Source organism: Microtus pennsylvanicus, chromosome X (assembly GCF_037038515.1).
Source record: "Microtus pennsylvanicus isolate mMicPen1 chromosome X, mMicPen1.hap1, whole genome shotgun sequence".
In the NCBI taxonomy this organism is placed as follows: Eukaryota; Metazoa; Chordata; class Mammalia; order Rodentia; family Cricetidae; genus Microtus; species Microtus pennsylvanicus.
The window spans coordinates 26,886,730-26,904,257 of NC_134601.1; positions in this window are offsets into that span (position 1 = coordinate 26,886,730).

The following is a 17,528-nucleotide window of genomic DNA, read 5'->3' on the forward strand; positions in this document are numbered from 1 at the left end:
CTGACTGAACACGCATATAGGGTTCAGTGTTTAGCCTAAGCTACTGGTAAAGAAAATGGTAGCACCACTGAGTTTGATTTAATTAGTTAGAGTCCACTGGCTACAAGCAGTTAAAAAGACTCTAAATGAGCCTGCCCTAAATGAAATTTATTGGAAGGACATGAAATATGTCATGCCTGAAATGAGAGTGAGCTCCCAGAATTTAGCAAGACGAGGAGTAGAGTAGTGGGCTTTTCTGCAGCGGGAAAATGGAGATGTCTCTGCAGGATGGTGTCGTTAGATAACCAAGTGCAAACCAAACGCCATCTTCATATGCCCTTGAGATTCAGATTCCTAAGGAAAGAGAATCCCACTGGCTTGGAGCAGTCCCCACTGCTGTGGCGGACAGCTGGAGGCACTGTGGCTGGTGATTTCACTAGAAATAATGAGAAGTCATTTCTGTCAGCTCAGAGGTGTGCTTTCTTGAGCTCTTCCTCCTGATGTTGTCGAGCTGTGTCTTCGTGTCTTCTTTTCAACTTCTTGAATTTTGAAATTAATTTTTGATTATTCTTTTTAAATTCTGTGCCCTGGGGTTCATTTAAGTAATTTTCACTGGCAAACAGTTCTACAGGATTAGAGAGAAGACACTGCCTTGATCTTTCATATTGTTCTCATATTTTTTGCAATAAGATATCTGAGACAGTCATAAAGAATCATTAACTACATAAGATACCTATAATAACATAAGTCTGTGTATATCAATATTAGTATGCAGTTTTAATGGGAAATTTCCATCTGGGATAACAACGCTCCCCCAAGAACTATAGACCATGTAACAAAATCAACACGAACAATGACCGCGGGCACGTGGACCCCTTTTATCAATTTTGCGGCCAATAACAGACAGTATGTTGGGGTAGAAGAGACAGTATGTGGGTCAGGTTGGACCTAGAGGTTGGATATGGCTTAGGTGAAATAAAGTCAGGTGGACATAGGACTGGACTAATATGCAGGATGTGTGTCCCAGTCCAGGCCTAGGGTTTGGGCGTAGATATGTGTAGAGGAATCTAAAACAGGCTTACCTTGCTAGGCTCTGGAGAAAGAGGTGCAGGCTGGGTGAAGAGGTTGAATGTGGTGTGGGAGGACCTGTGGGTCAGGGACAGGTAAGACAGGTCCTGGTGAAAGCCTAGAGGTTTATGGTATTGCAGGCAAGGGTGGCCAGACCAGGCTGCTACACTGGATGTGGGACTCATGCTAGAACTGGGGTGTTGAGAAGGGTGTGTAGAAGGGAGGGTCAGAAGGGCTCACCTGATTAGATCCTGGAGAAGAATGTGCAGGATTTCAGGAACCCAAGTTTAAGCACGTTCAGGTTTAGATGCCTGTGAAACACCCCCAGATTTAACCTTAGGATGAATCTTTGCCTGCATAATACCTACACAAGATCAAGCCAGCCAAAATCCCAGCATAGATGGGATAGATTTCCAGGCCCCATCCCATATTGAGGACCTCTTGAGAGTAGATAGTTGGTAGAGTGGGGAAAATCATTCTTTGTTGAGGATCTAGCCATTGGTAGATTTCCCACAATCCAGTGGATGACCCTATACCCATGCAATACAGATATATGGGCAGCATTAACTGAACTTAGTGAGTTATAAGAAGAGATGTGAAGTGGGAGTGGGTATGTTGGAAGGCATGTGTGGGGAATTGGAGAGGGAAATGAGTAGACATGATCATATGTCATTGTATGTATACATGTATGAAATTTTTAAAAATTCAAATATATTTAAAAATAAAAGTATAAAATGTATGTGCTAGAGTCACTGTCTCATTACATTGTCCTAATTAAACGAGTTAATGCATGTAATGAGTTAAAAATGGATGTTGATACATGGATCTAATCTACATGGGAAGTAGAAAAAGACAAGATCTCTTGAGTAAATTGGGAGCATGGGGACCTTGAGAGAGGGTTGAAGGAGAGGGTAAAGGCAGGGAGGGGAGCAGGAAAAAATGTAGAGCTCAATAAAAATCAACAAAACATATAAAAAATTAAAAAAAGAATGGATGTTGACCCATTGAATACTAAATGAGAGTTACTAAATGGTAGTCATTTTTCAAACATGGTTAGTGAATACTATGTACTAGACAATACATTAGATGCCTAGGGCTGTGATGAGAATAAAAAAAGAAAATCTGTATAAAATATTCAGCCTGATACTCTCATATGGAAATAAGCCAATACCAGACAAAGAAATGATCTACTGAGCAAAGGATGCACCCTGCTGGTTGGCAAGGGTAAAGGGGGATGTTTATTTTGTTTTAGCTTTACATGTATTATTTAAAAGACAGACATTTCAACTTGTAATATCGCCTACAAGATAAATAGCCACTTGGAGCTAGGGATGTGGCTCAGTTGGTAGATTGTTTGCCTAGCAAGCGCGAAGTCCTGAGTGCAATCCTCAGGATCACATACAATAGGCTTGTTGGCACACACCTATAATCCCAGCACTCAGGAGGTTCAGGCAGTAGGATAAAGACTTCAGAGTTATCCTTGTTTACCTAGTGAATCTGAGGCCAGCCTGGGATACAGCACACCTTATCTTGTGCAAATTTAAAGGTGACTATTCTCAACTTCATTTGAAAAATGGAAATAACATAAACAACACAACTGGGGTTGTAGTAAAATTTTTAAAAATTAGGACTGGGGAGATAATGGCTTTTTTTTTATCAATTTTATTGATCTCTGCATTTTTCTCTGCTCCCTTCCCTGCCTCTCCCCTCCCCTTCAGCCCTCTCCCATGGTCCCCATGCTCCCAATTTACTCAGGAAATCTTGCCTTTTTCTACTTCCCATGTAGATTAGATCCATGTATGTCTCTTTTAGGGTCCTCATTGTTGTCTAGGTTCTCTGAGATTGTGATTTGTGGGCTGGTTTTCTTTGCTTTATGTTTAAAAACCACTTATGAGTGAGTGCATGTGATAATTGTCTTTCTGGGTCTGGGTAACCTCACTCATATCAACATTTAGAAAAAAGAAAATAGATTCTTATCTATCACCATGCACAAAACTCAAGTCCAAATGGATCAAAGACCTCAACATAAAGCCAGCCACACTGAACCTCATAGAAGAGAAAGTGGGAAATACACTTGAATACATTGGCACGGGAGACCACTTCCTAAATATAACCCCAGCAACACAGACACTGAGAGAAACAATAAATGGGACCTCCTGAAACTGAAAAGCTTCTGTAAAGCAAAGGACATGGTCAACACGACAAAACAACAGCCTACAGAATGGGAAAAGATCTTCACCAACCTCACATCAGACAGAGGTCTGATCTCCAAAATATATAAAGAACTCAAGAAATTGGTCATCAAAAGAACAAATAATCCAGTAAAAAGATGGTGGCTTTTTTCAAAGAAGTGCTTGTGATGTAAACATGTGGCCCTGAGTTCACATCACCAAGATGGAAACATAAGAATCCCTGGGAATTTCTGGCCAGCAGAATTGGTAAGCTCCAGGTTCACCGAGTGGATCAGTCCCTCAGAAAATAAGGTGGCGAATGTTAGAGAAAGAGGCCTCTGGCCCACCACACACATTCATGTACACACACGTTTGCACATACAAACATGCACGCATGTGTGCATCACCCACACATGAAGCTAATGAGCATGTAGCAGATCAGCTAGTACATAGTACATAGTTTTCAAATTTTGTTTTTGTACTCCTAATTTTATAGGTAAATCAATAATGTTATCCGCAGGAAAAGATCATCTAGTGATACTATTATAAACCCTAGCTGGAAACCCTCAGCCTCAGGAGAAAATACTGCACCAAAGAAGGGTCCTCTACCAGAGGTCTCCCTTTTACTCCTATGTATCCTTTAGGTGTTATTAGGTCTTACCCTTGAAAAATAGTAATTCAAGTATAAACATCAGGACTTATCCTCATTCGTCCAACAAATGTTTTATGATACTATACTACATATATTGTGTTTGGGATGCTATAGCAAAATACCATAGACTATGTGGTTTAAGGAACAAATAAAATTTTCTTCAGAGTTCTGGAGGCTGAGAAGACCCTCCAAGGTCAAAATGCCTGCCCCCTGGTTTCCGGTGAGGTCTCTTCTCCTGCCCTACTCACAGCCTCTTTACTGACTTCGTGGATACTCTCTTTTCTTTCTGTGTATAAGTGGAGATAGAGCACTCCGGTTGCTGCTTCTCACAAAGATATTAATCCTAGAAGATTAGGGTGCTTCTCCCTATGACCTCGTCTAGCTGTAAGCACTCCATAAAGGTCCCAAAGACAGTCACATTGGCTATTAGGCCTCCAGCATAGCACTGTATGTAGGCATTCTGATCCTATAGTGTTAGGCGGGCCATGTTTTGTTTTGTTTGTTATAGTACAGTGTGGTGATTTGGGAGTCACATGGGCTTCAGTTAGAACCACAGGCCTGTGACGCTGTCCAGTTTTTGCCCTATTTGCCTTATTTATAAAACAAAGAAAACAATATTGCTCTTTATAGTATGTCCTTTAAAGTCATTCATTAATTTAGTGGATACTTGTTGAATTCCTTATTTATGTCATTTATCTGCTCAACCCACAAAATCGAAAAGCTGTAAGATCTACATATATAAGATGGACTCAGCCCAACGTAAGCATTCCATTAATGTTACTAGTTTTCACTGAAGGTTAAACTCCATGGCCAGCGCTACTGACTTGGCATGTCTAAAATCATGCACTGGGTGTTTTATCTCTTATTCCTCTCTCACCCAATCTGTTCTTCCACCTGAGTTCCCTCTTACTACTGACTTGAAGGATGTATCTTATTTCTCCTCATGTCTAGTTGGTCATTTCGTGGTGCTGTGCTGCGGCTTGCTCAAACTGACTTGGAAGAGTTGAGCATGTCTTCCCAACTCTACCTCTAGCAATACCCATTTAGTAGCTTGAAATCACCAATGAGTACAACTATGGATGCCATAGAAATTAGCAAATATTCTAGAATCCCTTTTCTTTCTCTCTAGAGGGCCAGTTGCTCACCAACATCCCACTGTTTCTTCTTGTTCAGTTCTTCCTACTATGTCCATAACTGTGTCCTATTCTCTCTTCCTCCCTTCTTCCATCCGTCCCTCTGCCCCCCCCATTCCTCCCCCTCCCTCCCTTCCTCTCTTCCTCCCTCTTTCCTTCCTTCCTTCCTTCCTTCCTTCCTTCCTTCCTTCCTTCCTTCCTCCCTTCCTTCCTTCCAATATTTCCTGTATCCCAGCCTGGTCTCTAACTCACTACGTTGCCTAAGTTGGCCTTGAACTCCTGATCCTCCTGCCTCAACATTCCAAGTGTTGGGATTAGAAGCATGTATCACCATGACTGGATTATGCAGTGCTGGGGATCAAACCCAGCTGTTTTTACAGTTCCATAGTGAGCTACATCCCAACCCTTCAGGCTTAAAAAATACAGTGTGTGTGTGTGTGTGTGTGTGTGTGTGTGTGTGTGTGTGTGTGTGTGTGAATGTGTGATGCATGTGTGAAGGTTTGGAGTCAGTTCTCTCATTCCACCATGTACGTCCTGGGGATGAGGCTCAGGTCACCAGGATGGTAACAAGTACCTTTACCTGCTAAGCCATCTCATTGGCCAGCTCTTCATTTTGTTGAAACATTTGCTCGAACCTCCTAGATGATTTCCTTACTTCTGCCAATCAAGCCTTCACAGTCGCACTACAGTTCTCTTTGTAAATGTCCACTGGATTGGGTTTTCTCTGCTTAGAAGGACCTGTGCCTTAGAGAAGCACCTTTACCACCTCAACATGGCATTCAATGCCCTCAAATCTGCCACACCTTATTTTATTCCTTGCTCTGGCAGCCTCAACTATACTCCCTGAGCGATTCACACTTTTATTAAAAAAGAAATTTTTTTATGATTTATTTAACTTTATTTTATGTGCATTGGTGTGAAGTTGTCAGATACCCTGGAACAGCAGTTACAGACAGTTGTGAGCTGCCATGTAGGTGCTGGGAATTGAACCTGGGTCCTCTGGAAGAGCAGTCAGTGCTCTTAACCACTGAGCCATCTCTCCAACCCCGCAATTCACACTTTTGAATATGTGAGCAATACCCTTGACTTCCTCTGTATCCTTACTTGCGACTTGTAAATGCCCTTCCTTGCCAGGTGACCAATTTAAAATCAGCCCCTCTTAGAAGTCTCCCAGATGCTCTTTCATTGAGGTCACAATACACTTTTTTATCCATACGCCATCAGGCAGAGCTGCTCCAAAGCAAGGAACAGTGTGAAAATGTATTGCAGTGGTAGCTCCAAGCTTTCAAAGATCAGAGATCTTCGGTCACGTTTGGGCCCGAGTATGTTGAAACTGATGAAAGACTGGACAGCATGGGTGTAAACCTGCCTCATCTCTGGGGGAATCAGGATGTACATGTAGCTAGAGACACACATGACTGGAAGAGGCTGTTTCTTTGCTTTCAGGCAGACCTGTACATAACCCACTCAAGACGAGTGATGGAGAAATATTTGAGCATGTCTTGGAAAGGGGGAAATAATCTTAGAACATTGCTTGCTTCTGCCTTCCTCCCCCGTCACCGTGAGTCTCCTTACCTTACATACGAAGTACAAGGAACTCTGACCAAGGAAGTTGGAAGGACGTAGCAAGACTGTAGTGATGCGTGGCTTAGTAGCTCTCTGTGCTGAAGGTTCATTCTGCGAAGTCTGCCAATGCTCTGGCTCCTGCATAATTAGATTGCTCACAAAGGGTTGTTCCTCAACCTTCTGTTTCTGAAGAGTAACCTGTGGGGAGTGGAAAACAGAAACAGAGTGACAGAAACAGATGACAGAGTGACCTGTCCCAGTAGTGCCCTGTGTTGCTAACCCACATGGGTTACTGTTTAAACACTGTCGAATGCCAGCTCATTGAAGGACCGCTGCAGCAGCGAGCATAAACATAGAATTTCATGCCGTCCTGGCTACACTCCTCTAACAAACAGAAGTGCCCACGCACATGTTTTTATGTCAGCTTGTGAATTGAGTTCAAGAGAGCCCGACTCGAAGCTCTGTGTGTGAAATAAAAGCAATTAGTGCAGCTGTTGCCATTGCATTCTCCAATCTGGAATTAAGCTACAGGCACAAAATGTGGAATATTTTTCTCACTTCAATTTAATCACAGTTGGGAGGCGGGAAGCTCATTTGTTGCTTCTTTTGTGTCCCTGGCAATAGTTGCCAGTACTGTGACCGGAAGAGACACTCACACACATAAAAGCCAGAAATGGGGTTAAAGAGTCCTGCATGACTGCCATTAGTATAATCAAAACAGAGTTCTGCCTCCTTCACCTATACTTCTTTTGAATTTTTTCCCCAAGACAGAGTCTCTCTGGGTAACAGCTCTGGCTGTTCTGGAGCTTGCTTCATAGGCCAGGCTGGCCTCGAACTCAGAGATCCACCTGCCTTTGTCTCCCAAGTGCTGGGATTAAAGGTGTGCACCACCCTGCCCAGCCTTCTTTTGAACTTTATATCCAAGTAAAAGGGATATATAACCTAGAGGATATATAACCTCTATATAACAGTCTTCCCAAGTAAGCTTGGTCAGTTGGTTTTTCTCTCTGCCACTCATTTAACTTGTCTTGGTGTTGGTCTAATTCCACAGAAAACGTTGCTTGGGAAAACTGACCTCATGCATTAAGTTCTAGGCTTTGCATTTAGGAACCACTGCCTTTAGAACATACTATGTAATAGATATATCCATTGTGGCTGGTTACCGCAAGGTCAGTTGTTTTCTGCATTTTGAACAGTTATAGTGTTCTGTAATGGTATTTGTCTATTGCAAAGAGAAATTTCTTTGATGAAGGGTGAGAGCTATACCCTTATACCGTGGGTATAAGACAAAGTATTTAGAATGCCGTTAGCAATTTATTTGTTTGGAAGAAGGCTTTCTAAGATCCATAACCTCCCAAACCTTGATGTTTTTCAAGAATAATTGAGCCTCACTTCAGGAAAGTAGAGAGTTCAAAGTGAAGTTACATGCTCAGGTCTGTGGAATACTAGTTAGCTATGCTCTGCTAGGCTGCTCACTCTTAGAAGAAAGGCTTAGGACTGAGGAATAAGTACCCCAAACCCGGAGTTTTATATTTATTCATATTTGCTTTCCTTTCTCTTTTTGCAGTGTTGAAGGTCAGTCCTAGGCAGGACCTTCCATATTGTAGGCAAGTGCTCTACCAATCAGCTACACCCTAGCCTTTTAGTTTGTGGTTGTGTCGAGATAGAATCTCACTAGACAGCTTAGGCTGGCTTCAAATTTGTGATTGTCCTGCCTCAGCCTCTTGAGTGCTAGGACTGTAGGTGTGTCCACCACAGCCAGCTTAAAAACATAACTTTAATAACTTCAATTTTCTCCTGTGAGGAATAAGAGTAAGGTAGGAAGGACACAGAGAAATTGAATCTGACAGTGTGGTTTCTTTTAAATTCTTGAATCACTAATCTGTCTGCCCCTCAGTGTCTATGTCTACAGAACAGATGTGTTTTAGTTTAGATCTCAACTATTCATTAAAGGCGCACATGTGAAAAGCATCCAGAGTGGTGTACTGGGAGGTGGTGGAGCCCTTGAGAGGGAGGTCCTAGTTGGAGGACCTTATTCATTAGAAGTGTGCCCTTGAACGTGACTATGAGACTTTAGTCTCTTTCTCCTCTCTTTTGCTTCCTGTCAATAAGGTGGGTAGTTAGCTCCACCATATGCTTCCACCATGTGCCCATCAAGTTGCTTTCTAAATAACCATATTTATGCCCATAGGATGTTGCTGCTGTCAGGTTTGGTTACAGGGAGTTGTTTTGGAAGTGGTAAGCAATAACTACAGAGACTTGTAACTGGTCCAGATGCTGAGCATAACTGACCATTGAATACCCAGGCACAACTGTGACATCTATTATTAACTCCCCCACCCCCGCCAAGGCTCAGGGAGCATCATGAAGGAGGGAGCAGAAAGAATGTAAGAGCCTGGGAAAGCAGGTGGGGAGCAGTGCAGGCCACTGATGTCTGGTCAGGCCATAGCTGTTGTGTTATTGAACTCAACAGCAGCATAGGATCTGAACAAGGTCAGGCCAGCCATCAACCTGTCATGGAGTGTGAGGCTCATGGGGCCCCACTTCTCTAATGATCTATACACAGACAACGGCTAATGGGGAGGAGAGAAAGTAGTCAGTGTTGTAGTCACTGGTAAGGCCCCATTGCTTCTGTAAACATGTCCTCGCCCATGCTACTGTAAGCAACCCTAATGACACTCACTGAGTCTCGTAGACACACAAAAAGGATGTGACAGCAGAAGGGGAGCTGGTTGGAAAGAGGAAAAGGAATGGCGAAAGTGGAAAGAAAGCAAGGGGGAGCAGAGGCCCGTGAATGTGATCGAAATGCTTCCTAACCATGAATGAAAATGTCATGATGAGACCGGCTAGTATGTATAATTAATGCATGTCAATCAAAACATTAAAAAACTGTGTCCAAATAACTTTTTTCTCTTTATAAGTTAATTATCTCAAACAGTTTGTTACAGTAACGTGAAGCTGACTAACACAGAAACAACCTCTCCTGGTCTGCTCTTTATATTCAAAGCAAAATACTGCAGCAAAGCGGTTGTCGGATTGTAAAGATTCTCTAAAGGCATACGCAGTTATCAGCATTATCTCCACTTGTTAGGGTGCATTCATGCAAAGAGGTGTACTGGGACCGATTCGGGTAACAGAGATTAGCAAGGGGCCATTGCGGAGCTACTAATGTGAGGTTCGCTTGGTTTTTGGTAAAAAGATTGCATTGCAGGTTTATTAGTTAAAATGTACTTTAAAATTACAAGGCACTTTGTAGCCAATTTTCAGTGCAGCTGTACAAATTGACATGGACTTAAAAGTAATGAGGCCAGGCTGGAAAGAGCCAGCCAGTGAGCAGAAAGTATAGCTAGCCACTGAAATGAGAAAATGACAAATAAACCTTGGAGCCCAGGACAGTAGTTTTCTGAGCATCTCATTTGGTGCTCTTCCAGAAGGCCTTGGTTTCTTAGGGAAGCTGGGCAGAGTCGTGAAAATCTGAGCTGTTTTATGGCATGTGGGAGCCGCTATGCAGTGCACTGCTGAGTAGGGGCAGCTTGGCCCCAACACTCCTTGGTTCGGCCATGGCCTTACCATAGTGCACTTGGCACTCTCCTTTGTGCTGCAGTTATTGGAATAGAGCTCTTTTTCCCCTGTCAGTCAGGAACTGTATTAGCCGTCTTTGAGTTTTGGCTTGCTGGGGCTGTATGGATGGTTTATCAGTTAAGCTTATAGAGGACCCACGTTCAATTCCCTGCACCCACAACTGTCTGTAAGGGTCCTAAAGGATCTGATGTCCTCTTCTGGTCGCCAGCACCATGCACGCATATGGTGCACATGCATACATTTGGGGAAGACACTCATACCCATGAAAATAAGGAAACAAAACAAAACAGGAAAAATTGGCTCAGTGTTAGAAATGTCTTATCACAAATGAGGTCCTTCCTGATGTGTAGTCTGGCCCTACTAACCTAATCAACTCAGCTGGTCCATATCGTGGATGGCCTAATAGGCAGATCAATCACGTATTCAGGAATCCATCTATATACTGTAACTAAAGACTACTCCCTCTAAAAAAGAATTGCTATTTGATATCTCATAAAGGAAAGGGTTAACTGTACTATAAAAGATAGACCCTGTATATTGATTATAGAAAAAATTAGGAATTTTATGCTTGCTGGTGAGGATATAAGTAGTACAAACACTGCTCAAAAACCTAGTAATTCTCAACATGTTGAACATAGAGTTACCATATAACTCAGAAATTCTTTTCGTTCTTTTCTTCTTCTTTTCCATTTTAAAGGCTAGTGATGGAACCCAGGGCCTGACACATGACGGACAATTGCTCTGCCATTGAGCTACATCTCTAGCCCTCATCTGTTGTTTTCTTTAAGGCAGGCTCTCACTGTGTAGCCCTGGCTGGTTTGGAAATGACTGTGTGAACCAGGCTGGTCTTGAACTCGCAGAGATCCATCTGCCCGCTCTGCTGGGGTAACAAGTATGCACCACCATGCTCGGTTAATTGATCATTCTGAAAGTCTTTTCTCATGTATATACTTGAAAAAAGTGAAAACAATATCCTCAGCACTTGGGAGGTTGAAGCAGGAAGGTGGTGGGTTCAAGGCCAACCTAATTGACATAGAAAAATCCTGTTAACAAAATAGTGGAAACATGTGTCCACGCAAAAACTTGTACATGGATGTTTGTCATATTCATAGTAATGAAAAACTGGAAGTGGCCCACATGTCTATAACTGATGAAGGGATGAGGAAAATGTGGTCTACTCAGGCTATTCCTATTGGTGTTAGTTGCCCACCCGAAGTTAATGGTAGAATCCTGTTGCTGAAAACGGTGCTCAGTTTGCTTACAGGGCACAGAGAGATGGAGCTGTGCTGACCTGGAGGTTTCCTCCCAGCTGCCTAGTTATCACACGACTGTAGGACGCAGGGGGAGAGAAGTAACCAGAAGTCTTATTTCCTGTGAACTACATACAATAACGACCAGCCTGCTGAGATATGCCCATGGATAGAATAGCGGCACAAAGGTAGGGGCAACCAACAGCTTCTGAGTATTTAAGGCTTACTCCACGGTAGAGTACTTATGATTGATCCTATAAATCTGACCAAGAACTCATGGTGGAAAAGGTCATAGACCCTAGATGAGAGCTTGCTACTATTGTTCTGCTAATCAGACATGGTCTCAGGCTGCCTTCTGATTACTTATCATTTTAGAATTCTACTTTTAGTAGTTGGTGTGGTGGAGGCAGGAAGCATGCCATAGCATTTGTGTAGAGGTCAGACGACAACCTGGGGTAGGCAGTTCTCTCCTTCTACCATGTGGATTCTGGGGCTCAAATTGGGGTCATCTGGCTTGGCAGCAGGTACCTTTACCTAATGAGTCATCTTACCAGCCGCCACCCCATGCCCCATAAAATCTTTATATTTAAGTCATTCTTCCAAACCTCAAGAATTACTGAAAAGGATTAAAGTTCGTTGCATATGTGCATGAGACTGTCAAAAAATAAAAACAAAGAAAAATGTGATGCGGCCATACAATGGATTATTATTCAGCCATAAAGGAATGAAATACCAATACCCTGGGAGAACATGGAAGAATGTTGGCAACATTTTGCTAAGTGAAAGAATACAGACACAGATGATCACAGTATGTATGATTCCATGCATGTAAAATGTCTGGAATGGGATACTCTGTTGAGACATAAATTGAAATAGTGCTCTCCCAGAGCTCCAAGGGGTATGGAGGACATGGGGAAAGGACTGATGCTAGATTTGGAGATTTTGGGGAGGGTGATGGATGAAATGTTAAAAAGTTGTGCAAACTAGATCAAAAGAGGAGCCTTTCAGTGGGATATGCAGAATTTAGTATAATATATAAAAATACAGTACAGACCTAAAATAAAAATTTCCTAACACATGCTGTTTAAAAAATGTACTAAATGTATTTTTAAAGAAAGTCTTATTTTATACTCAGACCTAGCACCATTACTCATTTGTATGAAGCATACCTCATTATAGTTTTCATCCTGTTTCTGCTGTGTTAAGTGTCACGTGACCCCTTACAGAAAGATAGCCCAGAGGATAGATGAGCTCTGGAGCCTCATCAAGGGAGCTCTCTGCAAGTTTAAAGTCAGCTTGATCGATCTACGTTCCAGGCTGCTGTGGACTTCAGAGGGAGCCCCTGTCTCAAAAAAGGAGCAAGATAGGCAAGAGGGAGGGTGGAAGAAGGAGAGAGGGAGAGAGAGGGAGAGAGAGGAAGGAAAGACTGGTGAAGATGAAATCTCCTTTTGCTGTGACCTGGATCTCTTTCCCACTTACTGACAGTTATTAATTTATAAAGATTGTTTTTATCCACGCCATTTGGTTTGTGTGTCAATTGAATTGAAAGTTTCATTTAAAAATTCCAAACAAAATGTTTGATTGTAATGATGGTTGCCTACCCCTAAACTCAGAGGAAGCCATTGAGCTGTGTGGCGACAAGAAAGGATTGCAGTGCTAAAAAGCGAGTTCTGTTGTCTCTTTTGGGCTGTTTACAGGTTATTTTATTTTAATTTGAACACTACATGGGTGTTTAGGCTTTGCACTGTTATCTCATTGGTGCTTAGAATTCCTAAATATTTTGACCTGAACCTGCTGTCTATCTGTGCAGTGTGCATGTGCGTGTATGCGTGTGTGCGTGCGTGCGTGCGTGCGTGTGTGTGTGTGTGTGTGTGTGTGTGTGTGTATCACATTGGATCTTCCACTTTTGTTTGGGTTTGGGGTTTTTTGTTGTTTTTGAGACAGGGTTTCTCTGTAGCTTTGGAGCCTGTCCTGGAACTTGCTCTTGTAGCCCAGGCTGGCTTCCAACTCAGAGATCCGCCTGCCTCTGCCTCCTGAGTTCTGAGATTAAAGGTGTGCGCTACCACTGCCCGGCCAGGTCTTCCCCTTTTGAAATCATTTGCTCTGTGTCTCGAGTCTGGTGATTACAAGGGAAGTGAGAAACTAATGTGGTGTGGTGTGTGCCCACTGAAGGCAGCCCTTACATTTTGCCAGGTGCCTTCACGGGAAGCAAGGGATTAGTCAGGAACTGTCAGCACTGTGGCAGGGCCCATGGGGCGGGGGGGGGGGGGGGGAGGTGGAGGGCATAATTTTGATGAGTCAGCCTTTCTCACTTTCTCAAGTTATACTCAGGAGGTACCTACTGACAGTCCACTCCTGTAACATGTACCTAAGGTTGAATCCAAGAATTCAGTCTAAGGGCCAGTGTGGTAGCTCTGGGTTTGGTCGGTGACTGGCAAGGCAGGAATGTGACAGTTTTTCAGGCTGCAGCCGTCACATTGGCTCTACATGTAGAGTTTGCTACAACATGTAAAAGACAGACATCGCTTGTCTTTTCCGCCCAGGCTTGCTTATTTTCCTAAGGCAATGTCAGGTTTCAAAGGCATGCTAGAAAAGGTCCTTTACCAGTTGGTAACCAAGGCATTTGCTAGATGTCATGGCAGTGCATGCAATCAAGTGTGCCAAAATAATAAAACGATGTCTTAGGACATGCCCCACCCCCTTTTAACGCTATGAGCTTGCCTGGCAATGGGCAAGACGTGAGAAAGAACATCAGCTTTGAAGTTGGGTGGATTTGGAGTGGACTCCAAGCTTGCATTTCACATAACCTCGTGGAACTGCAGTTGCCTTCTGTGTAAAATTGGGGACAACAGTCCTTACCTTGCTGGAGTGCTGTAGGCATTCTGAAAGGTAACAGATATCAAGTGCTTTATGCTGTGTTTGGCACAAAATATAATCCTCTAAAATATTAATCCCCTTCTTTTCGCAAATGCTGGTGCCTGCCTTGCCTCGTCTGCCTGAGCACTATGAAAGCACAAATCAATAGCAGTTCTGTGTGGCCCAGAGAGCCTGTAGCTCTCCCTGAGTTGTACACCTTATCCTGGAAGCTCACACAGAAATGCGCATATGTTTAACAGTCTGGGCTGAAAGGTGGCTACTATGAAGGATGATCTGAAATTGAATGCTCAGCGCTGTAGTTGAAGAACTATAGTGTCTGATCCATGATAGAAATAGGGAGCTAAATAGGTTCCTGGCATGCTCTCTTGGCTGCTATCATCTGCTGTAGGGCTTTGTGTCCTCTTTAGAGAAGGAAAGCACCAGGACCTTGAAATAATGGAAATAGTAACCTCTTATGTTTGGAAAGCACTTTATGATTTCAATATATGCACTAGGTATATTCACACCTACCCTTCTCTCGGATTGTCCACCTAATGAGTGAAGTAAACAGGGCAGCTATTACCTACTTTTTGGTGAAAGATCAAAAAATCTCAAGGCTCAAAAGGACTAACAATAATTTTGTAATAAAATTGGAGTTAGAACCTTTGACTCCTCATTCAGTGTTCTTTCTACCGCTTTAACTGCAGATTGAGTGGTTTGGGTCTAAAGAGAATATATTTGAGAACATAAATAGAACATACTATTTGGTTATGTAACATCCCAGCTGCTGGGTCTGGTTTAGCAGAAGCTTGAAGAACAGGAGAAGCGGGTGGGAGGTAGCCAAGTGTGTAAAATGAGTTCAGCATCTTGAAATGTTCAGCAAACCCCAATGGAGTGCTCGGGGTACTGGCTGGAACGTTAATTCACCCTTTAGTGAATTGTGGATTTGCATTAGTCTTTACCAACTCAAGTGACAAAAGCAAGCCTTCTCAGCCTTGTGACACTGTCTTCCTAAACTTACAGCCAATCTCCCAACTTGTTGGTTTCTTCCTCGATGTTATATATACTTGATGAAAATCCCTCCCTCCTGTGTGTCTCACTCCTCCCATTTCAATCCCTATTAATCTTGACTGTCTCAAGATATTTTCCATCTCTCTGTTTCTCTGCTAGCCAATTTGATTTTTACTGCATAGGATTTCCATTCCTTGGAAAGAATTTCTTCTGTAAGAATAAAATATGTCAGGAGACATTTTGCAAATAATAAATGACAATTCACAATCATTTTTTTGTCCACTGCGGTTTTAGTCCTACTTTTCCACTTTTCTGGCTTACCTGAGATCTGGGAGTTCTCTTCTCTGATGATGTTTCTTCCCTCCGAAACTGGCTGTGTGTGGGAAGTGCGTGGGGTGTGTCAGGGGACTTTCTCTAGTAGGTGGTTATACTTTCCACTTCCCAGACCACCGCAGTCAGCAAGCTTTTCACCCTCTCATCTTTTCAGGCAACAAGGGAAGAGTGAGCAGCCATGAAGGTACTGAAGATAATAAAGAGATGGAGACAGAGAAGGGAATAGGGACAGGGGAAGGGGGAAGCGGAGAGTGGTATTTAGGGGTGATACAGAGTGAATGCATGAGGGCATGGGCATTGACAATAAAATGCTGTGAGGTCATGGATATTGATCTCAAAGAAAAATTAATTTTGGTTTACCTGAAGATGATGGAAAAGACTAAGAAATTATGAGGAAGAAAAAAGTTTGCATAGGGACCATAGACCTATTCAGCCAAGAAAAACAAGGATTTGCTGATACAAGTGCCTGGCATTGCCTGTTTAGGAAGAATAGAAATGACTTGAAGTAGTACTGTGGTAAAGTTGGTCATGGAGTCAATGAACAGGGCCATGGAATGGCAGAAGGGAATGGAAATTAACTACACTAACTTTCCCATGCCCAAAGGCCAAAAAAAAAAAAAACTATACTCAAAGTTTATTTTGCTTTCAGACACTTAGCAAATAACCAGGCTAGAAAGAAATGTTAAGAAGAAAAGTAGTGTGAAGAAGAGCCATTAGGGGGAATAAGACACTTTTTCCACGATGGTGCTCAATGCCCATTTTTCCACCCTCAGCCCCAATGCCCTGCTTCACGCCCTCATCAGTTAGAAACTACAACTGCATCCCAAGCTCTTGGTCTTTCTCTCTTTTGGTACAGCCTTCATTCTGCTCACCACTCCATTGTGTTTATGTCTCATTAGCTACCTCACTTATTTGACTATGAACAACCTGAAAGTCATTTCATAATTTTTGGTATGGCCCTGTGGTGCAGCAAAGAGCTCAGTGTATGGGAGGCCCTCGGTAATGGTTGTGTGAACAAAAGCCACTGGAAGAAATACTGCTAAAGACAAAATTTGATCATATTACATTTTTGGTGTGGGAAGTCCTTCTGTATAAGTGTTGTTTTTATTGGTTAATGAATAAAGCTGTTTTGGCCAGTGATTTGGCAGACTAGAGCTAGGCAGGAAAACTAAACTGAATGCTGAGAGAAAGAAGGTGGAGTCAATGAGAAGCCATGTAGCCACCCACAGGAGACAGCCACACTGGAACCTTGCCAGTAAGCCACAGTCATGTGGCAATACACAGACTAATAGAAATGGGTTAATTTAAGATATAAGAGCTAGTCAATAAGAAGCTGAAGCTAATAGGTCAACCAGTGATTTAACTAATACAGTTTCTGAGTGATTATTTCAGGTCTGGGAAGCAGGGAACAAATAAGCAGCCTCCCCCAATACTTCTTGCTTAAAATTCTTAATTCCTTTTTGCATAGGATTCCATTCCTTCTATGGCCTGATCGTGCGCCTTCATAGCTTCAGCTCCTGCTGGAACCTTCTCCCTTTTCACACCTGCAGATCTATCTTAAACTTATGTACTTAACAAGCACTTGTAGTCCCTTAGCAAATCATGTTCTTTGGCATTTGTATTCTTATACACATTTTCTCTCTACCTGAAATGCCCCTCCTGCCCGAGTCTACCCTGTAAAGTGTGGCTCAGTGATACTAGAGTGGGCATCACACATTCTCTTATAGCTACTGGTGTTGGGTAAAGTCAAAGCTTGTATGTGGACATGTCCTTCTTTGTCTGTTTGCCTCAGAAATATAGTTGACTAGGCTGTATGCTTGTTCTGCTTGCTCCAAATTTTTATTGAAGAAAGTAAGTTTTTGGCATTCAGATGGCAAAGTAAACTTACTGTCCAGTTGTGGTGTGATGGTAAGCAAACAAGCTGTCT